Source organism: Diabrotica virgifera, chromosome 2, assembly GCF_917563875.1.
Source record: "Diabrotica virgifera virgifera chromosome 2, PGI_DIABVI_V3a".
Lineage (NCBI taxonomy): Eukaryota > Metazoa > Arthropoda > Insecta > Coleoptera > Chrysomelidae > Diabrotica > Diabrotica virgifera.
In genome coordinates this window covers 198,928,202-198,953,268 of record NC_065444.1, presented here as the reverse complement: position 1 = coordinate 198,953,268, position 25,067 = coordinate 198,928,202, and positions in this window count along the sequence as shown.

Here is a 25,067-nt window from a genome sequence, read left to right as displayed (position 1 = left end):
TCAGTTGCTTGCAATATTTCAAAGCCAATATATCAAAACACTTTTACAAACAAATATGTAAACATATTCCAAGATATTCGCTATACTAAAAAACCATATTACGAAAGAATTAAATCCATACTTCAAAACCTAAACATTAATTTTCCGGAGGTTTTCTCCTCGGATATTAAATACCCCGAGCCTTGGCTGATCGATTTACCAACCTCTGATGCATCTCTGGAGTATTTCGATAAATCTAATACACACCATTCTCTAATTCGGTCGAAGTTCGAGGCCCTTATAAATAAGTACCCCGACTACCATAAAATCTACACAGATGCATGTAAGTCCGAAGAAGGAGTGGGGGCATCAATCGTTTCTTCAGAAAACAATCTTTTTTTTCGTTTGCCCCCAGCATGTAGCAAATATTCAGCTGAACTCTACGCCAAATACCGTGCTGTGAAACTTCTTAACGAGCTTACACTCACAAAAGCCCTGATCATAACAACTTCCCTTAGCTCTCTAAACTCATTAAAACACATTTTTCCGAAACATCCTTTTGAAAAGTTGCTAAAATACCAGCTTTACCAAGCTCATGAACATGGAAGAAGCGTCCAATTTGTATGGGTTCCCTTACACGTCGGAATAACAGGAAATGAAGAAGCTGACAGGACTGCACGAGAGGCAATTTTAAGTGATTTTTCGGAGCCGATAGACAAGTGTGTTTCCAGTGACTTAAAAGCTTATTTTAAAAATAAAGTGTTGTGTTTGTGCCGAAATAAGTGGTCTCAATCTAATTCTAAGTTGAATGAAATCAAAAATAATGTGTCTCAGTGGTCTCCATCGTCGCGCAATAGACGAGAACAAATTGCGGTTGCGCGTTTACGTCTAGGACATACCAGGTTAACGCACTCTTACCTTTTCACAAAGAGTAATCCACCTATATGTGATCAGTGTAACGTCTGATTAACAGTCGAACACTTTTTAATAATTGGTAGTAAATATGACCAAGAAAGACCGCGCTAAAAAATAGCTAGAATACGCATTTCAAATATCTTGAAATTGAATGCTTTAAAACTTTTTTGCAACCATTTGCAAAAAAGTTTTGAAACAGCAAAGTAAATATACTTTTACTACGGTGTTAATAATTTTTTTAAATCTTTCAAAGCGTAGAAGTGAATTTAAAGTACAAGCTAATTATTTATAAAACAATATCGATTATCAGCTTAATGGTTATATTTTAATTAAAGATTATAAATATATTTTTTTGTAATTTACACGCGCGAAAGTAGAATAATACAGTACCGTATCTACCCGCCCACATACACAACTCGCGCGAGTTTAAGCGTGTCAGTCGCTTCGAGTGAACATTTTATCTCCGGCTCTGTATCAAGCCTACTTTCGCGCTAAAAATTACAAAAAAAAAGTATTTTTAATCTTTGATTAAAATATAACCATTGCACTAATTTTTGACATTTTTTGTGAGTAATTAGATTGTACCATAGACTCACTTTTAAGCTTTGAAACAATTAAAACAAATTATAAACAATGGAGATATCGTATATTTATTTTGCTGTTTCCTAACTTTATTGCAAATGGTTGGAAATTTTTTTTAAAGCATTCATTTTCAAGACCTATGAAATACGCATTTTAAGTATTTTTTAAAATTAGAATATAATAAACAATTTCTAAGAAATGTTAATTTGTTTATAACAATTTTTTTTAAACATTTAAAGATTATGCAACAAAATGAAAAATTTATATTTTGTCGACAAAATATTAAATAGGCATCACACCTTTATAATCTTTCTAAGTTTGAACAATATCTCATGATTATTTTGGTTGTTATTGCGACTGTAAATTGTTAATTAACAATTGAATTGTTGCTAAAATATTCGTTTTATTTTAACCGGCTTCTGAATTTATAATCTATACCAAGAAAGCTTTTATTTCACCAAGCTATATAATTATTGATAAATAATTACTGGCCCAAAAAATTTATTTGAAAATTCGAGATTTTGTTGGGAAAACCCACATTTTCCGAGGAAAATTTTCGTCGAAGTAAATCGGGAAAAACATGCCTCTATGTAGAATTAAATTGGGGTGAATTTTTATTTGAGTATTTTTGGTGTAAAGTTAAAATCTTCGGAGTTATAGAGCAATAATTGAAAAAACTACGATTTGTCGGCGCCATTTTGTTTATAAAAAAAGTAGCACACTATCTGCGGACTTTGCATACCTATATTATTAATATATAGGATCTTATAATTCGATTCCAGCAATAAAATTGCTGGTAAATAACTTTTCCATGAATTTTGCTAATTAGCCCAGAGTAATAGTAGATTACCTTCTCTTACACACTTACAGTTAGGTAACTCCGTGAGACCCAAACTGTACGTTTGAGGGGAGATAAGAGCGTGATTACATGTCAATCTACATATTTATAACCCTTATAAAATGGCGATTTGATATCGTAAGAAACCATATTCTTATAGGAGTTTTAGGCTGCATCTGTTTGTAAATACTTCCAGTTCTCATGTTTTGATAATACATTTGCCAGTTTCCTTTCGGTGCTGTAAACTAATAATATCAATACTTATCTAAAATGGATAAAGTTCAAGGGAGGTTCCTCACCTATTTCTAGGGCGGATTTGGCTAGCCTCTCTGCTATTTCATTATGGTAGGGGAGCAAAGTATGCTAAATGTGCAGTCACTCGAGCGTTATGGGGACCCATTGGATTGTGAAGAGTAGGTTCTAAAACCAAAAAAGTTAAGTAAAGTTTTCCATTTTAGTGGGGCCAACCAGTATGGTCCTATGGTTTACAGTTATGGGGCTGTACTAGTGAGAGTAACTATGCTTGCCTTCAAAGAGTCCAAAACCGAATACTAAGAAACATAGTCAACGCTCCATGGTATATCCGCAACAAAGACCTACATCAGGAACTTCGTATAGCAACAATCAAAGAAGAAATAAAGAAGATTGCCAAGGGTCACGAAAAACGACTCCACAACCATACAAACAGGAAAGTGTTAGAACTTTTAGATAATCAAGACCTAGTCCGCAGGCTCAAACTCACCAAACCCTTTGAACTTGTGTGATAGTGATAAATCTTTAAATGTCAGTGTCAGTTTAAATTCGGGCAGTGAACCTAGCCACAACAGTGATGTGTGCAACAATAATTATTAAATTCTAAGGTGAACCGTTGGGAATACCTAGGACAGTACAGTAGTAGATTAAGTTGAATGTAAAATGCTGGTTAGTCTTAGGATTAGGTGCATTGTTATTTTAATAAATAAAAAAAACTTTAGTGGGGACTTCAATTTTTAATTTAATTTTCCATTTCCAACAATCGTTTTTTTAGATTATAGCGTCATCAGTCCATAATTCGAAAAAATGTCTCGAAAAAATGTTACTTATTTTTACCTAGGAAATCCACATTTGCAATAATAAATGGGGGCTCCCACTTAAGATTTTAAAGTAACCCCCCACCCCATCTCCGTGGGGGGTCGTGTTTGATGCTATTCCATAGATTTTTTAAAAATATTGAATAAGTGCATTTTTCAGTTTTTCGATCTGATGTTCATTTCGCGGAATATCGCCCCTTTCCGTGGGAAGTCATCCCGTCTGTCATTCATTTCGCGAAATATTCGCTTTTTTCTTGTGAAACTTTGGGGCTCACCCATTTCCTTACGCCCCGCCAAAATCGTCAGATTTTTTAAATATACACTGTTTTGGATGTACTTAACTTAGCTTATCTTAATCTGACGATTTCGAGTGTTTCTAAGGATAGATTTTGTAATATCCTGGTAAACCTGCCAGGGTATAAAGACGAATAAATAGAATATGTTTGATTCAAGACCTTTTATTGTTATACTTTTCATGACACATCTACATGTTGACTGACGCCTATCATGAGAGGTTATGTCATCACAGCCTCATGTCATGTTGGTTCCCTAACAGTGGCACCACATATATTACATCCTCCCTCTTATAGATCTAAGCGTTCAGGGGGTTTTATAGAGCGACCCGACCTAGTAGTTTTAACCGATGGTTCATAGACTGGCTCCACATGGGGCAATCCATGAACACTATCTCTTTGGTTTCTACAAGACTCTCTTTGCTCAGTGGGCAAGATATTCAATTCACACTGGGCGGGTCACTTGAATCAGGATTGAACAGACTACATTGTTTAGTATCATGTTCAGAAGCTGTTTTGAACACATTTAGTGATTTTCTTAAATCTACTCTGTTGCGTCTGACTGTGTCTCCATTTTCATTTAAAACCATATAGGACCTTGGTGTCTCATGCTGGCTAACTATTTGACCTGGTTCCCACTTCTTCTGAACATGATTGTATACTGTAACATCAGTATTATTTGTTAACGGTGGTAAATCTTTGGCACTTCTAGTATAATACTTATTAGGTATATGTATTGCGCCTATGTTGCAGCTTCTCAAGCACATTTTCACATAACTTAGGTTGCAATAACTCTGAACTGATAGGTATTTTAGTTCTACAAATCCGGCTCATTAACAATTGAGACGGGGAGTAACCAATATGCTTGAGAGGTGTGTTACGGTATTGAAGTAATGAGATTTCAATATCACCTTCTTTTACTGATTTTTTAATTATTTTTTTGCTATTCCTACTCCTTTCTCAGCGAGACCATTGGAGCGTGGATAATTTGGGCTTCTAGTGATGATTTTGAAATTCCATTCTCTGGCAAAATTTTTACAATACAAACTATCAAATGGTATATTATCACATGTTATACAATCTGGTGAACCTAACACAGAGATCACTCTTCCCAATACCCCAATAACAGCTTTGGAAGATTTATTTTTTATCAAATGCAGATCTAACCAATTTGAAAATGAATCAAACATAACTAGGTAGCTATTTCCAGCATATGTAAAAATATCTAGGCCTAGGCGTTCCCAAGGGCGCTCAGCAATTGGGTACAGTTGCAGAGTTTCTTTCTGTTGCTTGTGTGCATTCGACTCACATGTTCTGCATGCATTGATGTGATGTTAAATGTCAGAATTAATACCTAGCCAATATAATATCTGTCTTGCACGAGCTTTGCTTTTTTCAATGCCAATGTGACCCTCATGCAGCAATTTCAACATTTCTAAACGCAGTTACTGGGGCACTACGACTTTATCAGACATCAATAATAGTCCATCTATGGAAATAAGGCTCTCTTTCACTTTGAAATAATGTCGTAGAGACTCTGGTACTTCCTGTTTACTCTCTGGCCATCCATTAATGCAGAACTCAATTACTGCTTTTAGATGTTCATCTTTCTGTGTCTCATTTGCAAACTGTACTTTCCTTTCTTCAGACATGTGGATATTTTTTACTACTGCATGCATCGCATATTCAAATTCTTTGTCACTTTTAAATCCTTTTTCTGAGAGGAATGCACGAGAAAGTGTGTCCGCAATATATAAATATTTTCCAGGTCTGTATGAGACCATTAAATCATAGTCAAGTAGTCTTAAACGCATTCTTTGTAATCTTGGAGATATCCGTGCTAAATCCTTTTTAAATATGGCTTCTAGTGGTTTGTGATCAGAGTGAACTCTGACCTTCAGTCCGTATATAAAATAATGAAATTTTTGAATGGCAAAGACAATCGCTAGCATTTCTTTTTCAATTTGAGCATATTTTTGCTATGTTTTAGATAAACTTCTAGATGCAAATGCGACTGGATGCCCATCTTGCAACAAGCATGCACCCAGTCCATCTTTTGACGCATCAGTTTCAATTTTAATTTCTTTTTTAGAGTTAAAATATCTCAGTACTGGTGATGTTGTCAATAAGTGTTTAAGCTGGAACAGAGACTGTTCATGGGTGTGATCCCATTCCCATGTAATATCAAGCCTTGTGAGATCACGCAATGTGGCTGTTACCTTTGACATGTTGGGCACAAACTTACCCAAGTACTTCGCCATGCCTAAAATTCTCAATAAGCCTTTTTTATCACTAGGCCTAGGCAATTCTGAAATTGCTCTAACATAGTTTTTGTTGGATTCAACTCCATTTTTTGAATAAATTTGTCCCAATAATTTTACTGATTTTAGTTTAAACTGAACTTTAGAGCTATTAAATTTAATATTGTATTTTAGTGCTCGTTCTAGGACCAATTTTAGGTTCTGATCATGCTCTTGTTCATTTGAGCCTGTCACAATAAGATCATCAAAGTACAGTCCCACTCCATCTAAATCTCCAAATATTTCAAAGTTTTTTCTCTGAAAAACTTCTGGTGCTGAGCAAATTCCAAACGGTAACCTAACAAATCGGTACCGCCCAAATGTGGTTCCAAAAGCGGTGTAATCAGTACTTTGATCATCTATCCTGACTTGAAAATAGCCATCTTTCATATCTAAGACAGTGAAGTGTTCTTTGTCACACAACTTGACTGCAATTCCTTCAGCTGTAGGTATTAGAAAGTGTTCTCGTTGTATAGCATTATTTAAACGTTGAGGATCCAGACACAACCTTAAATCGCCATTTTTCTTTTCAACTATTACTAATGAGTTCAGCCACTCAGTTGGTTTTTCTATTTTTTCAATGACACCTTGATCTTCAAGTTGTTTAATTTATGTCTGAGTCTATCATGAAGTGATATAGGTACCCTTCTGGGGGGCTAAACATACGGTTTAGCATTGCTTTTTAAGGTTATGTGGTACTCAGTAGGAAATTCTCCTAAACCATCAAAAACTGAATTATACTGCTTTTTTACGTTATCTAATGAACTAAAAACAACATCCACACCCTGTCCTACATAAGCTAACCGTTTTATTAACTTTAATTCTTAACACCCTTGTAGCCCTAATAAGGGTATTTGGTTATCTAAATCAACAACAATAAATTTAATAATAATTTCACACTTATTAGCTTTGCATAATAACTTAATCTCTCCACAAGGTTTAATTTTGAAATCTGGACTACCATAAGATAACAGGGTTACTGATGTTCTCTTTAGTTCATTATCTAATTTCAGGTTTTTTAAAACATAATATGGCAAAACACTTACTTCAGCACCCGTGTCTAGTTTAAATTCTACATGACTGTGTCCTATGTTTATCTTTTGCTTCCAAACACTTTCACTTTTTCTACGTGTTGAATCTACTGAATCTATTACATTTATTGAACTTAGGAACTGTATATCACATACACTATCACTGTCACCACTGTTGTCTTCTTTCTCTACCAAGTGCACATTTTTTTGTTTCCAGCTTCTATTCTTTTCTTTCTTCTTTTCATCATGTTTACATACTGCAGCAAAGTGATTTCGCTTTTGGCACTTGGGACAACTTTTACCAATCGCTGGACAATTTGCATTTTTCTTGTGTTTGTATCCACATCTATGGCAACTGCTCTGGTTCAAAGTAGGTGTTAACGATGATGATGGCTTACTTCTCAATGCATTAACCCCTAGTTCACTTTGAAGAGCTTTGGATTGTGATTTACTGACGTCAACTGCCCTACAGAATTCAATAGCCTTTGTTAATGTTAGCTGGAGGGACGCCGGTGTTCAACATTCCTCCATGGAGAGTTTGGAGTAGTTCCAATGTCTCTTTCCAGCGTTTTGTACTTTCAGTAAGTTCAATGTGCCGCTAAGCCTTCGATAGCTAAGTGGAGAACTTTTAATGAACCGTAAGATGCTGTAATTCTGGCCTGTTGAATTGGTTATGTAAATAAAACACTTTCTATTTTGCTATGACTGTAATGAAGTTGAAAAGGGCAAGAAATCGAATTTTATATGTGAACAATTGAGTTAACAACTATCCGTGAAAGACGCCACCACACATATTTTTACACTTTATGTACCGGCTTTATGCTAATTGCCGCGTGAAGAATACTCTTCGAACAAGCGTAATGAAAAAGGTTTTTGCATGCGTTCTTAAGAACTGTTGATAGTTGACTGCTGTTTGCCCTTGCATCCCGTTAACAAATTTTTCCCTTGGGTGCTTTGGGTAAAAGAAGGCGGAGATTAACATTCTTGGAAGATTTCTTCAGGCACTGCGTAATAAAATTACTTATGACTTTTTCAGAGGCGTCGTGGTATGAATATTATTTGTGAAATAGAATTTATTTGGGTGGAGAATACAGTTCTTCAACATTAGCTTTGGTTCTCTAAGTAGTTTTTCTTGGGTATTTTTGTCCCATATACTCATTACTCATTACTATTCTATCTCTTACCATTTCATCTTGGTCTTTGGTAACTAGTAGTTTTTACTGCCTTTCTCAGCTCTATCAGAAAGTTGTCAAATGTTTGGCCTTCGGCTTGCATTACACTATTGAACTTAAATCGTTCAAATATTAAATTAGCAGTCGGCGAGCAGTAATCTTCGAATTTCTTTATGATTGATTCTAGTTTTTTCTTTTCCTCTTCTGTGTATGTGAAGCTATTGTGAAGGTCCAGTCCTTCATCTCCCACAAGGTTCAAGAACACTGCTATCTTCTGTGCTTCTGGCTTATCCAGCAATTCTGTGGCTGTCAAGAATAACTGAAACTTTTGTGAAAATCTCTTCCAGTTTGCCGCTATATTTCTCTCCAGGGTCAACGGTTCAGGAGGTCGGCACACATTCTCCATATTAGTAACAAAATATGATCACAAAATATATAAAACTAGTAGACTAGTTAGCCCGAATAAACACCTGACACCAGTGGCGGCCCGTGAGGTAGTGCCATAGAGGCATGGCAACTACATAGAGCCATGGCACTACCTTGCTAACTATCCATAAACATATTTTTTATCTTCAAAACTTTTTAGTTCCTATTAATTTTTTTGTGTGTATTTCTTTTGATCTTCATAAATTATATAAAATATGGCAACTATGGGCGCAATACAATCCCTGCCGACAGCGGAGAGCATTCTACAGGAGAATCTCCTTCGCGCCGAAGTCAGTACTGGCACGAGTAAAGAGAGAAAGATTTTACGAGCATTATATGTAAGTGACAGAGAAAGAGCTATATTGGACTATTAGTATACCTTAACATTAGAATCTCTGTGCCAGGCACGAGGGTATGAAGCCAGGTCTATTTATTTTGAGTTTCTTTATGTGCTGGTTTGTCGCTTTTATTATGTATATTTTCTGTTAAAAAGTTTTTGTATTTATAATTAAACTTTTAGTGCATCATGATCGTGGGTATTTTGATAATATTTTGATTATTTATTAAGTTTAATTTATTAACTGACAATAAAGATTAGTATTTTAAAAAAATTTTTGGTGGTTTTTCGCTAGAAAAAAAAACTACAAATGTTATAAGGTGTTGTGGAGCTTTCGAGTTAGCTTTAAGAGGTCACGACGAAAAAGAAAATTCAGAAAATAGAGGCATATTTAAGGAGCTGGTCAATTTTAGCGCCGAATTAGACAACGACTTAAAGGTTCATATTATTCAAAGTACCAGATCTTTCAAAGGTCTACCTTCTCCGGACATTTAGTTGCTTCTAATTTATTTATGTCGGAGAAGTTTTCTGCTTATAAGCATCGGTTCTCCGAATCATTTCTTAATGAACCATGGAGACAATTTTAATTTTTAAGCAAAACTCGGTTTAAAACTGAATTAGAAGTAGGTACTGTATTAGCGAGACGAATTAAGTACTACCTCTGGGGCTGTTTCGCTATCGGTTTTATTGTAGAGGGAAGGTTTAAAAAGCACATTTGAAGAAACTATTAAACTTTTAAGTATTTTAGTTACCATTCCTATATCAACATCTGAAGCAGAACGCTGTTTTTCGATGTTTACATCGAAACCTAGTGCTTTAGGTATGCTATCTGCAGAAAAGCATTTTGTAAATTGTATTGATAATTTTAATTATAAAGTCATTGAAAACTTTGCAACCAAAAAATAGAAGAATGAACTTCATATATCGTAAACTTTAAAAGTGATATTACAAAAATTTGTGCATGTGTGTGAATAATGAAATAGTATTATTTTTATAAATTGGTAAATAGAGACTAAATCGTAATAACAATTTTCAAGCACTATCAGCAGTAAATGCTGGTGGTAGGTTAAGAGGTTTTTATTATTAATTAATTTACGGAACTGTTTTGATCAATGTTGGACAATTGCTTGGCACCTCAGATCAATAAACTTAAGATATGTACATAAGATAAAAGTATCCGCGCATATTTTTTTTTAGTTTTTGTTGTCAGTATACCTTTTTTTGACAATATCGTGAATCCGTCACTAAAAATTTTGGCGGCTGCCCGAGTTGTGGCACTACCTTCTTAAAGTGGTACGAGCCGCCACTGCCTGACACCATGTAATATCCTGGTAAACCTGCCAGGGTATACAGATGAATAAATAGAATATGTTTGATTCAAGACCTTTTATTGTTATACTTTCCATGACACATCTACATATTGACTGACGCCTATCATGACAGGTTATGTCATCACAGCCTCATGTCATGTTGGTTGCCTAACAGTGGCACCACATATATTACAGATTTTTTTCGCCCCCCCCCCCCCAAAGAAATCCCCTGCATTAAGAGCCAATATGGTAGAGGTACATTTTCAGCGTACAAGCTTTCTCCCCATGTAATAACCAGACGCGCTCGAGTAACTGCAAAGATCCCCTCTTGGGCTACCCTACTATTACTCATAATGCCCACGTGTCCGTTTATTCATGATATAATAAGGTTGCTTTCCTAAATTTGCAGTTTTATTATAAAGATTAATAATTTCCAGTTCTATATGTCCTAGTTATTGGGACTTTGTACGTTTGTTGGTCTGTCAACGACACTTTTACTGTCTGTAAATATTATGTAGCTACAGGGTTCGTCACTATGTACCTATATACCTTAATGCAGAAAGTGTCGATGTCATTTTAGCAGTGTATATCGATGATTCACGTGGCAATTTGAATAATTTTATAAATCCACTTTGAATATTGATTATGGCACATTCTACTTTGTTTTCTACTTTGGATCCATATTATAGTAAAACGTATTGAAAGTACGTTGATATTGAGATACTTTCAAGTAACTATCTACCAGAAGTAAATATTATTATACAGCCGAACCATATTCTAGTCCAATCAGAGAGTGCTGCAAGCACCTCTACCGGTTTCGAAACTTATTAGTCTCTCATCAGGAGGCACATATGCTGCTCTCCCCGATCCAACCAAAACAAGCCCCAGCGTGCAGTCCCGGATTGCAACGAACGAAATGGCATGGATGCCCTAGCGGCATCCATGCGAAACCGGTAGAGGTGCTTGCAGCACTCTCTGATTGGACTAGAATATGGTTCGGCTGTAATTTCGTTTTGCAACGAAATTGAAAATGGTTATTCATTTTTCATTTACATTTACTCTGTGTGGAGTATGAAGGGAACCATTCTCGTTGGAACTTTACCGCGCTGAGCAGATGTGACGTGAATTGCAAATTGTAGAATTCCCTCATCTTCCTTAGTCTCAGCATCCGTATGGCTTGCAAATTGTAGAAGCCTCGGAGGTGTAACCAGAGAAGGTTCCCATTGTTTTCATTCTGGTGGGATGTAGAATAGCATTATGTTGTTTTATATGCCATTAGAGTGAAAACTTAGTCTTTTTGCTAGCAGTTGCCGCTAGGGCATCCATGCCATTTCGTTCGTTGCAATCCGGGACTGCACGCTGGGGTCTTGTTTTGGTTGGATCGGGGAGAGCAGCATATGTGCCTCCTGATGAGAGACTAATAAGTTTCGAAACCGGTAGAGGTGCTTGCAGCACTCTCTGATTGGACTAGAATATGGTTCGGCTGTATTTTCGTTTTGCAACGAAATTGAAAATGGTTATTCATTTTTCATTTACATTTACTCTGTGTGGAGTATGAAGGGAACCATTCTCGTTGGAACTTTACCGCGCTGAGCAGATGTGACGTGAATTGCAAATTGTAGAATTCCCTCATCTTCCTTAGTCTCAGCATCCGTATGGCTTGCAAATTGTAGAAGCCTCGGAGGTGTAACCAGAGAAGGTTCCCATTGTTTTCATTCTGGTGGGATGTAGAATAGCATTATGTTGTTTTATATGCCATTAGAGTGAAAACTTAGTCTTTTTAAATATTTTTTCTTTGTCCAATATTTATGAGTTTTTTTTTATTTGGCATGGGCTGTCGCCACTCAGCCGGCCACAATAAGTGTATTTTAAAATCTAAATACATTTCAAAAATAAAAAACAAAACAAAAATAAGAAAGATAAGGAAACGTTACCGTATAGGTGGTTGTTAATATTGCAATTATTGTATTCAGGAGTTAAGGTAGGAATAAGACAGAGTCACTTGCTTCTTCTCGTCTAGGGACCCTTCAAGACATTTCGTTTAGACATAACTAGACTAGGTCGTGAATAAGAGGTAAATACATATGGGATAAAACAAAGGTAAATAATCATTTGTGGATAGTGCTTAAAGGTTGATTTTACTTTTACAAATAAATTCCATTAAACAGTCATATATTTTTTCCTATTTAGAGAAAGTAGGTAACATAAAAGGTGGAAATATATTATATTTTAATAAATTTTCAATTAGTTTGTTAGTTTGTTGAGTATACTTTGAGCACTCAAAAAATATATGATTTAAGTCTCCCCCTTTTTGAAAGTCTAGACATAGATTTGAAGATAAAATGTTAATTTTCGCCAAATAAAAAGGATAACAGGCGTGCCCAAATTTTATTCTAATAATGGAAGTTATATATCTGCGGGGAACGGAATAATTTTTAAACCAGTACTCAGTAGGCACTTTAGGTTGAATCATCGCATATTGAGAGGAACTATGCTTGCTAGATTCGTTCATGCTTGTCTCCATTGTTCGTTAACTTCATTTTTAACAATTGCACATATATCTGGATTAGAAGGTTTATGTTCGGTTAGCGATCCATGTGTAATGACTTTTTTGATAATAAATCAACATGTTCATTATAGGTGATACGTACCAATGTATGCTTTAACCCATAGAAAATGCACTTCTCTTCGTTTTTTATAGATTTCATAAAGTATTTTTTTAATTTGGAAGATATAGTTGTTTAAATTATGACTTGTAAATATTATTGTCTGAATAGCTGTCAGTACGGAAAGTAAGTCAGAAACAATTACTGTAGACTTATTTTCTGTATTCATAAAATATAATAAAGCTTCATAAATTGCAATAATTTCCTCAGCGCTGAATATTGAGAAAGCATTATTTATTTTATACATTTTTTCTATATTGTTTGATGGCACATAAAAGGCACATCCAGTGCCAAACGTTGACTTCGACGCATCTGTGTAGATAATTATAGACTCCGAAAAAACCTCCAAGATACTTCTTAAGATGTTATGACTGATAGCTGAATTTTCATGATAACTTGGCATAATTACTTTTACCAAATGTAATAAAGAAGGAAAATCTTCAAAGTCTAAGGTTTCGTCTGGATTTGTACTAACATCAAAGTTTGACATACTGCGAAAAACTTCACAAAGTGGAGGTGAATTATTGTGTTTCCAATATGTATTCGTCAAATCAGCTTCATTCAATTTGCTTATTTTTATATGAAGGGAAGGATCTTTAAGTTGTAATTTAATAATAATTTTTTTACTTAGATATTCTCTTCTATATTTTAGTGGCATTTCTAAAGCTTCGACATGTAACGCATTAATTGGAGTTGATTTCATAGAACCTAAACAAATCCTCAGAACTGTATTTTGTATCACGTCGATTCTGCTTAGGACCCGATCAGATGCAGAGCCATAGATAGAGTACACAACCATAATCTATGATTGATCGTATATAAGCTTTGTACAAAAGTAATGATGTTTCAACATCTGCTAGCTTCCCACCACGTTTTTGAAATTGCTTTTAAAAAATTTATTCCTTGATTACATTTGTTTAGCATAAACTCAATATGTGATTTCCATGTTAGTTTTCGGTCAAGTGTCATCCCCAAATATTTGATAGAAGTTTGGAAACTATACTCATGATTGCTTAATTGCAATTTATCAATATTTGTTAAGTTGTGTCGTGTGAAAATTCAAACACTCGATTCGTTTGTGGAAATCCATTTTGTTGGAACCAATTGTTTGATAAGTTGTGCATTTTACCTGATGTTTGTATATGTTACAGTTCAAGTTGATTCTCAGTTAGAGTTGACTCCAACTAGTTGGAGTCAACTCCAACTGAAACGAGCAGTAAAAGTTGATTTTAAAAATTTAAATCAACTTTTACTAGTTGGAGTTGACTCTTCCTGGATCGTTTCAGTAAATGTTGATTATACGAGAATCTCAAGTGCATTTTTGATGAGTGTGCTTTCTTTATTTTGAGCGTTTCATCTACTTATTAGTATAGTCTGTAACGTCGCCCCCGTTAGGTAAATTATTCTGATTCGATTTTTTGCACAAACTTACTCAAAGAAATATATCCGTATAACAATCCTTATAACAAATACACAGGTGTCACGAGGTACCGCGGTCGAAAAATTGTTTAACCAATTTTTGTTAATCAAATTCACAAAAATAATTTTTATCTACTCTATCTCATATTATGTAAAGCAGCGGTTCTCAATCTGTGGTACATGTACCACTGGTGGTACATATCATTATTTGCGGTGGTACACAAAACACACAAAAACTTAAAATAGTAGTACATAGTAAGTCTTGATTATACAATCTAAAAATATAGAAATATAATAAAAGAAACTTTAGATGGTACATGACTCAAAAAGACTAAGAACCGCTGATGTAAAGGTTTTATTGTGTGAAAATTGTAAATATAGATAGCAGTACATGAAGGGTTTAAAGTGTGTCTGAAATAACATCGGTTTTACTTTTTCGCACTGTTTTTTAGCACACTTTCATATAATTAAACATCCTCACCTTTCGCCTTCGGGAGGAAATCAGACAAGCCCTTGCAGCGGCAACTGAAATGCTCACAAAACAGTGACTACGGAAGCAAAGATGGATGACAGAGGAAATATTGGATTTAATGGACGTCAACTAAAAAACAACAAATCTGTAGGAAAAGATGAAATACCAGCTGAGCTATTGAAGTTAATCAACGAGGAAAACTTAGACCTTCTTCTTGGACTATTTAATAATGTTTACAATCCAGGGACTATCCCTAAAATATGGCTTGAATCAGTCTTCATACCACTGCCTAAAAAGAAGAACGCCAAATTATGCCAGGACTTCCGCCTCATAAGTCTATTAAATAACATTCTAAAGCTTTTCTTGCGTTTCATAGAGAACATAATATATTATAAAAAATGTGATGAGGTCACCGGTCAAGAATAATTTGGCTTCAGGAAAGGTATGAGGACACGAGAAGCAATATTCTGTCTTCAAACTCTGGCACAAAGATACAAAGATCAGCAAGCAGACCTTTTTATCTGTTTCATAGATTTTGAGAAAGCGTTCGATAGGTGAAGCACAAGACCTTGATAGAAAGATTGAACGACATCGGAGTCGACAAAAGAGATTCTAAAATTATAGAGGCTATTTATTGGAATCAGACAGCAATCATAAAGACCAATGGTAATACGTCAAGGCCAACTGAAATACAACGAGGTGTTAGACAGGGTTGTGTGCTATCACCCATACTTTTAACTTCTACTATGAGGTAATATTTGCGAACTCTTTATCGCACTCTTCAGAAGGAATCAGGTTAAACGGGCAGAGAGTAAATAACATCCGGTATGCAGATGACACAGTATTAATGACTGATTCGGACCATAGTCTGCAGATACTGTTGGATAGGGTTACTGAGAGTTGTGAAAAAATGGGGATGAAGATCAATACTGCGAAAACCAAAGTTATAACAATATCAAGGAACAAAAATTTACCTCTTCCAATAAATATATGAAACACCAACAGCTTGAATACGTAAGCCAGTACAAATATCTTGGTTGCTGGTTCAACAATCAACTTGATTATAAACAAGAAGTCAAGAGCGAGAATAGAGGTAGCCCGACAGGTGTTTATCAAAATGAAAAACTTATTTTGTAACAGTAGCCTTAATATCAGCCTTAGATGTCGTTTTCTGCATTGCTATGTGTGGTCAATACATTTGTATGGAACGGAGGCCTGGACACAACACAACATTGCTGAACAAGTTGGACGCCTTTGAACTCTGGCTTTATAGAAGAGACTTGAAAATACCTTGGACAACCCACACCACCAACGAATATGTTCTGAGGAGAATAGGTACAGATAGGGATCTGCTAAAAATCATTAAAGTCAGAAAAGTTAGCTACCTGGGACACATAATGAGAAAAAAAAAGTACCGCCTCACGCAACTGATCATCCAGGGTAAGATTGAAGGAAAACGGGGTCCCGGTAGGCGCCAGATTTCATGGCTTAGAAATATCAGAGACTGGACCGGCCTTGATTCAACATCTTTGTTTAGAGCCGCATTGGACAGAGACAGATTTGCCAGTGTAGTCGCTAACCTCCACTAAAGGAGAAAGCACCACAAGAAGAAGAACTTTCGCCTTATCATGGTGATGACATGTGAGCAATAAATTACAAAAAAAGTTTTGACAGATTTGTGGTTTGACAGAAGTTTGAATTTTTAAATGTCAAAATGGTGCAATGCTGCATCTCACTCGCACTCACATTGATAGCTGCGTCAGTACGCTCCTAGCGCTCATTGTTAATAATTAAAAATAACCGCTTAGTAATTAAATAATAACAAAAATTTCTTCAGTATCTTGTAGGGGGGTCGTTAAAATTCGTATGACAGTAATGACAGTAATGACAGATGACTTTTGCATATTGTATACCTACCTAATTACTAAATCTGTAAAGTTTTGATTTATTTTGTATAAATATAATTGCGAAACACTACAGAATTTTACTTTTTGACATAAATTTTATTAATAATACGATAAATTTTGTACAATATTTTTAATAATTAAAGTAAATAAATTTTAATTACACTCAAATAAATAATCGATTGCTGCCATTGACCACTTACATCCAATCTCGGTTAATTTGATTAATAATCGCGGCAGGTAAAGTAACATTCTTCTTTCAATACAACAAAGTGTTACTTTACTGCCGAAAATGAGGGCAAATGACTACAATAATGGATGATTTTAGTGACGTTTGACGATAAACAATGATTTTAAACAAATTCGCAAAAATAATTTTTTCACTTCGTACAAATTTTTTTTAGATCCTTTGGGCCTTTTTTCTCTAAAATTGACTGTTGTCGAGTTATTTACTTAAATTTTGAAAAACGCCAAAATAACCATTTTTAAGGTTTAATAACTCGGTTAAAGATTGTGAAAGTCGAGCGAGCGGCCGTAGAGTAACGGCAGAATCGCTGGCCTCATACGCCAGTGCACGTGGGTTCGAGCCCTGCCAAAGACAAACCATTTTCATTTCCAATAATGACACGAGCCGTCTCACCGTGCCTCGGAGAGCACGTTAAGCCGTCGGTCCCCCTGGGCTAGTGTACATCGACACTAGTTACTTGAAATAGGGTTAAAGATGTAATTGGCGCCGGAACTGTCCGAAAGGCAAAAATGCCATACGATATTATAATATTATCAAAGTCAGAAACTAAAAAAAATCAAAGATTAAAAAAGCTACCTCTATAAGATTCTGAAGAAATTTTTGTCATTATTTCATTAATGAGATATTATTTTTAATTATCAACAATGAGCGCTAAGCGTGTATTGAGGCGGCCGTCAATGTGAGTGCGAGTGAGATTCACCATTGGACGGCCGGAATGGTGCATCTCTTTAGCACTCACCATTGACGGCCGCCTAATACGCACTTAGCGCTCATTGTTAATAATTAAAGATAAAGCTTAGTAATAAAATAGTGACAAAAATTTCTGCTGGATCTTGTAGAGGGGGCTATAAACTTTGATTTGGTCACTTTCTGACTTTCATAATAATGGATTTTAACCGAGTTATTAAGCCTTGAATGGCTATTTTCGCATTTTTCAAATTTTAAATCGCGTATAACTCGACAACAATCAATTTTAGAGAAAAATCACAAAATACCTTTTTTTGCTCAGAATAACCCAAATGATCTAAAAAAATTGTTCGAAGTGAAAAAATTATTTTTGTGAATTTGTCTAAAAAAATTATTTAAACAATTTATCGATCAAGGTACTGCCCGACACCCAGTAGATTTGTTATAAGGACCTCTTTTTGAATAAGTTTGTGCAAAAAATTCGAATCGGAGTAATTTACCTAACGCGGGCGACGATACAGTCTAGACTAATTTGAACATATTCAGTAACATTTAATTTCTAGAATCGGCTGTTTGTGTGAATCAGAATCAACTTTTACTAAATGGCATTGGGAAGAGTATACTTTTCCTAGTTGGAGTCTACTTTTACTAGTAAATGTTGAATATAAATCTTCATTTTATATTTATAATCAACTTTTACTGAAACCAGCCGTTAGAGTTGACTCCAACTAGTTGGAGTCAACTCCAACTGGATAATCAACTTGAACTGTAACATATACAATTATCATATTTTTTTGAAAAAGAGTATACAAGGAAATCGTCAGCATATTGTATAATCTTCAAAGTGCAATTTTCAATTTGGCTATTATGTAGATCAGCAGTGTACATATTAAATAACAAAGGGCTCAATACTGATCCTTGATGCAGCCCCAAGTTATTGTATCGTGGACCTATGAGACTACTGTTATGTGCTCTGGGATATATTTTTCTACATGAGTAAAAAGTATATATTGTTCCTGCTAGTTGGGCTGGTATTTGGAAATTTTTGACTAATTTTTCAACTAAAATATCTAGACAGACTCTATCATATGCACCCTCTATGTGCATACATATTGCAGGTAAATAATTGTTGTCTGTAAATGTGTTTTGTATATCTACCACTAATGTTGAAAGGGCGTCTAAAGTACTTCTTCCTTTTCTGTACCCAAATTGAAGGTTGGGAAGTAGTTTTTTTTTTCTAACCACCATTCCAATCTCTGTTTTATCATTCGTTCGACTGTTTTAAGAAGGCATGACATAAGAGATATAGGTCTATGTGATTGTGCCAAGTGGCGATTTTTACCTGGTTTCAGTATTGGTATAATAATGACATCTTGAAATTGAGAAATTAAACTCCCATTTTTGACCATCTCATTGAATATTTCCAACAGCAAGAGTTTAGCTATTTTTGGAGGGTGTTGTATCATGGGATATTTAATATTATCCAAACCTGGACTTGTGTTATTCCGATTTTTAAGAGCATATTCTAATTCTGTAATGTTGAATGGTTCTAGCAAAAAATGGTATTGTTCATTTGAAGCATAGCTGTATCTTTTTAGTAGTTGGACTGATGGAGAAGCAACTTGATTAAAAATTTCGTCGACTAAAGCAATAAACCCATTATGAACGGCCGGCACGGCACAGCCCGGCCCGTCACAGGACAGTCCAAATTCATTTGTATAGTTTTAAATGCAACGTAACCCATTATGAGCGGCCGGCTCGGCCCGGCACAGGCCAGCACGCAAACGGAACGGCCAAAATTCTCCGAGGAGAATAAAATCCGTTGAAGTCGAACGGCCTGAACGGCCAGTTGGCGCCAGTGCGTCATAATTGTTGGTAATAAGCAGATATATTGTTGATTTTTTAATTGAAAGCGCGTTGTTTCTTTTGAAATAAAATAATATGGAAGAACTTTTCATTGAGAGTGTCAGAGACAGGGCCGGCCCTAGGGTTTGCGGCGCCCTAGGCGAAAACAAATTTTGCGCCCTCATTACAGTTGAAAAAGTTCAACTAGCACTTTACCGGGACACGGTATTTCAACTCTGTGTTATGTTAATAATTTAATTTAATTTAATAAACCTTTGATTAATGACTGGGATATATAAATAAAATAACTGCTATTTTACATAACACAAACTTTAATTTCATAAAAAGCAAATGTAATTACATAAGACGTACTTTAACCAAAGGCATATGGGTTTAATGGGTCAAAGTTGAATTCTGTACATATAATTTTCATCATAAAAAACGGAGACTCAAAGTTAGTCTACAAATCTTTTATAACACTGTCTTAAACAATACACTGACTAACATATTGCAATATTGTTTGCTATTGGATTACTGTTCTATTAACTTCGGACTGAAAGTCACTTTTAAATACAGATTAGAAATTAACAGTATTTCTTGGCTAAAAACTAAAGTCCTAAGGGCACTTTTCTTGCTTTCTGCTTAGCAAATTCTTGAATGAGAACTTTTAAGTCTACTTGTCTTGCTCTCTCACTTTCAATAGATATTGTCGCCAGACCTACAAGTCTCTCCTGGCACATTGTACTGCGGAGATAGGTTTTAATTAATTTAAGTTTGGAAAAACTCCGTTCTGCACTAGCTACAGAAAGTGGCATCGTAAGCAAAATACGAAGTGCTACACATATGTTAGGAAATCCATTCTCAAGGTTGTGTTGGTAAATGTAGTTTAGGACTTCTTCAGGGCTTGATATAGAGTCGATGAGATGATGAGAAATTGCTTTCAATTCAGAACACAGTCCTACAGCATCAATATCAGATTCAATTAAACGTCCATCTTTTTGAATTCCTAATGATTTTTCTAAGTTGTTGCACATCGACTTAACCTCAGATGTAGTCTTGTTTTTAAGATCAGTAATGTTGTATAAAAATCCAAAGACACCAGATACTGTATTTAACTGGGAAAATCTTTCTTTTACCGCATTAGCAGCCGTGTCTAAAAGAGCAAAATAAAATTGAATCTTGAAACTTTCTGACGGGTCACTGGCAACATTTGCTGATTCATCTGTTGATTCATAATCAAACATTTTCTTCTTTTTTCTTATTCGGACCTTCTCCCTCTCAAAAATTGGTTCTATTCCAACTTCTTCTGCTACTTCCTTAGCATCAACCAGAACTCTCTGAAACTGTACATCACTTCTGGCTGTAACCAAAAACTCTTCGGTTTTTTTCAGGTGACTAACTGCTTTCTGGAGACTCAAATCCTTTTCTTGTAGTATCTTACTGGTTAGGTTTACCTGAAATAAAATATTGTGCCATGTAACAAGGGCAACAATAAACTTGAAGTCTGAGAGGTGTTTAAGTAATCCAAGTGCTTCTACCTTCGCAATACTGCCACTTGATCCTTTTAGAGAAGTGTCCTCAGAAATCTCCTCCAAAGCATCACACACATGAGACAAGTGGTACCGCAGAGGCGTTAGTGCATCAATTCGACTGGACCATCTTGTATCACTTAAGGGTTTTAATGTCAAAGCTGGAACATGACGGCGCAAAACATCCCATCGTCGAGTTGATGCCGAAAAAAACACATATGTTCGTTGAACCACATCGAAAAAAGTAGTAACCTCTACACAGCACGAAGCTGCATCGTTCACAACAAGGTTCAAAGTGTGTGAGCAGCATGGAACATAAAATGCACGTGGGTTGACATCTAAAATTCTCTTTTGAACTCCACTTTCTTTTCCTCTCATGTTGCTTCCGTTGTCATAACCTTGCCCACGAATATTCTCTACAGGCAAAGAAATCTCTTTTAACTTTTCTAAAACTACTTCCGTCATATACTCACCACTGGTACTTTCAGTGAGAGGCACAAATCCCAAAAAGTGTTCTTTTACAAGTACTTGATGATAACTAGATACTTCTGTTGAGGATGCCAGAGATGACTTTGGTAGTTCAACAAATCGAATAATAATTGTCATTTGCTCTACGTGACTAACATCTGGTGTGCAGTCTAAAATAATAGAAAAATATTTAGCCGTATGTACTGAGGACAATATATCTGCATTTATTGCATTAGCTAAAGTTTGAATCATCTCATTTTGTATATTTTTCCCTAAGTAATGAGTGTGCCTGTTGACATCACTTTTGATTTTTCTTAGATGCTCATTCATTATTGGGTCAAACATGGCCAAATATTCAATAAATTTTAAAAAATTTCCGTTGTCATTAACATCTAATTTTTCTGTCGTGCCGCGAAATGACAAGTTTTGGGACCCAAGAGTTTTGACGAGAGCAAACAGCCGTTCTAGAATTTTCTGCCAGTAAATTTCCTCTTGTTTTATTTTTTGTTCATAAACATTGTCAACAGTTAAATTTTTTTTAAGTGCTTTTTTCAGTGTTTTCCATTTTTCAAAGTTTTGAAGGTGATCATTTGATGTTTCGTGCGTTTCAAGGAGGGCCGACATATTGTGCCAGTCATTACAACCACTTTTGCCTAATGAAGAAGAGACATTTATGCCGCCAAACACCTTACAACAAAAACAGAAAACTTTGTCGGTAGATTTTGAGTATTGAAGATAGTCTCGGTACACATATTCACCATTTGGAAGCCTCCTTCTATAATGAAAGTCAGAAAATTTTCTGTTATTCACACCCTTCGGAAATTTTCCTTTTACTTGGTCAGGTCCATGCTCTACTAAAATGGTTCGTAAAGTTTGGCGATTAATATTTAGAGTGTCCCAAGACGCTGGATCAGCATAATCAAGCGTAACTTTGGGTGAGATTGAATTTTCCGGCAGTAATTCCACTGCATTATCTGTAACGTCAACGTCCATTTCAACGAAATTATTTTGAAATTCTTGCAGTTGACGTTCGTTGTTTTCTGCAGAAGTAGATGGCGGTTCAATAGCTGTTATCCTCCTAGGACATTCTTGAGGTTGGATCTGGATGATTCCCCCAGAAGTAGAAGGTGATTCAGTATCTGTTTTCTCTGTAGCATATTCTTGAGGTAGGAGCTGGTTGGTTTTTCCAGAGGTGGAAGGTGATTCATTATAACTTTCCTCCCTAAGAGTTGTGTCATTTGGTTTAATTAAATATTTTTCAAAAGACCCTTTAGCTTTTTTTGCTGACTCCTCTCTTTCCTGTCTTCTTTTCTTAAACCAAGAGCCCGAGTGTTTTCCTGACATCATATCTGGAAAGAAAACAATGATTGGATTAAGCTAACTTCATTTTGAAAAAATGAAAAAATTTTGAATGTCTTTACTCAAGATATGAAATTAGGATTACACCCCCAAGAAGCAAGGACTTCTCTTAAATAAAATTACATTAATAGCCTATTATTTTAATATTATTTATAAATACATTTAAAGTAGGCCTAATTTTGAAATCAATTTGATAGAAATTAGAAGTTAAAAAATTTTACAAAAAAATCCAATGGTCATTCTTGCTTAAAAAGTCAAGTTATACTGTTTTCAACAAAAAATAATTTGTTTTGATAAATATTTGGAAGCAAAATTAGAAATGTCCAGGTGGATTTCAAAACTAATAATTCATTCAACATTCATATTGTGTAATATTAAATAAATTAAACAACCACTCAGTTCGCCCAAATCCCAGAACAGCAGCCAGCATGACCAGCACTCAGCAGCCAGTTCCTAATCAATCACATCGGCATCGTAGGCGAAACAGAGGCAAGTGTTCACAAGGGGTTTTCTTTAAGTTATGATAATTAAACAATCTCAATTTTGATTTGATTTAGGCCTATATACAACAACAATATGACAATGGCCTATATGATATGATGACTGAAAAAAATTATAAATATGAAGAGTATAAGCTACTTACTTGTTAATTCAAACTTCCTTTTGCAGTTTTGTTATCGTAAATTAACAACTACTACTACTGTCAATCAATGCACAAACAAAGTCAACAACACTGCACTACTACACTAAACTGAAAAGTGAAAATGCATAACACGCAGCGCCCTAATGACAGACTAGTACTCTTATTCTGTTCACGTTCACGCTATGACTGCTGGCTTGACTGAAGTGAAGAGTGTGGGGTTGCCGCGACCACTGCGCCACTAAGTAGGCTTACGCTCAGCGAGGTTGCCAAAACGAGTAATTAATGTTAACGTTAAGTTATAGTTTTGCGTTTTCTTATTTTATAAGACAACTAAAATAAAATATCCTTCACCTTTCATTACCCAGTGATTTTTCTGTCTCTGCGAGTTACACAACTACTACATGAGAAAGTACTACGTCCCTAATTTTGCGCCCTAGGCGGATTTTGCGCCCTAGGCGGCCGCCTAGTTCGCCTATATGGACGGGCCGGCCCTGGTCAGAGAATACCCATTTTTGTATGATGCATCGGACTCAAGTTATCATGATAGTAAGAAAAAGGACAATACATGGGTACAAATATCCGAAAATTTTGATCAATGGACAGGTACGTACATTATCTTTTAACCATGAATTCGTTTTTTTAACATGATGCATATTCATTAAAATTGTGTAATTTATGTCTTTTAAAAACTTTTATTTTACGATAGTTTTTAAAACATATGATCATTTTTCCGGTGCCGTGCCGTGCCGGCCGTTACAAATGGGTTTTTGGACGTGCCGGCCTGTGCTGTGCCGTGCCGGACTGTGCCGTGCCGGGCTGTGCCGTGCCGGGCTGTGCCGTGCCGGGCGTTCATAATGGGTTTCTTGCTTAATGTATCATTAAGACATGTTGGATTAGTGATTGGTTTTCTATTGATCTTTCTAGCTTGATTCCATAATGCTGAGGAAGGAGTGTTTTTGTTTAAGTTTGAGACAAAGTTTTTCCAACTTTCTTTTTCATTTTAAGTAATTTTCAAAGTTACGGTTTTGCTTATAATTTGAAAGTGCTTCTTTTCTTTCCTTGATAATGTTATCACAATTTGTATTCCACCACGGCGGAGAATTTCTGATTTTGTTTTTATAAGCTTTATATTGTGGAATGGATAGTTGAGCTGCATAATTTATACAATCAATTAAAAAATTATATTTTCCGACGTATTTTCCATTTGGTAATAGTTATTGAAAAATTGCTCTGCTGAAATTTCGTACATGGACCAATTAGCCTTTCTTGTATTTCATTTACTTTTAGGAATAATTTCTTCAGGTAAATGAATGTCGTTAATTTCCATATAGATCATAAAATGATTCGATCCCAAGGTGTCTGTATGTATAGACCAATAATTTTATTGACTAAATCAGCTGTAACGAAAGTAACATCAATGGCTGATTTATTTTGATCTGGCTTAGTTAAAATGGTAGGTTCCTCATTAATAATTACTATAAAATTTAAGTCATCTGCAGTTTTAATAAGTTATATTCCAGTTGCATCATTATAGTTAGATCCCCAAATCGTATGATGCGCATTGAAATCTCCACC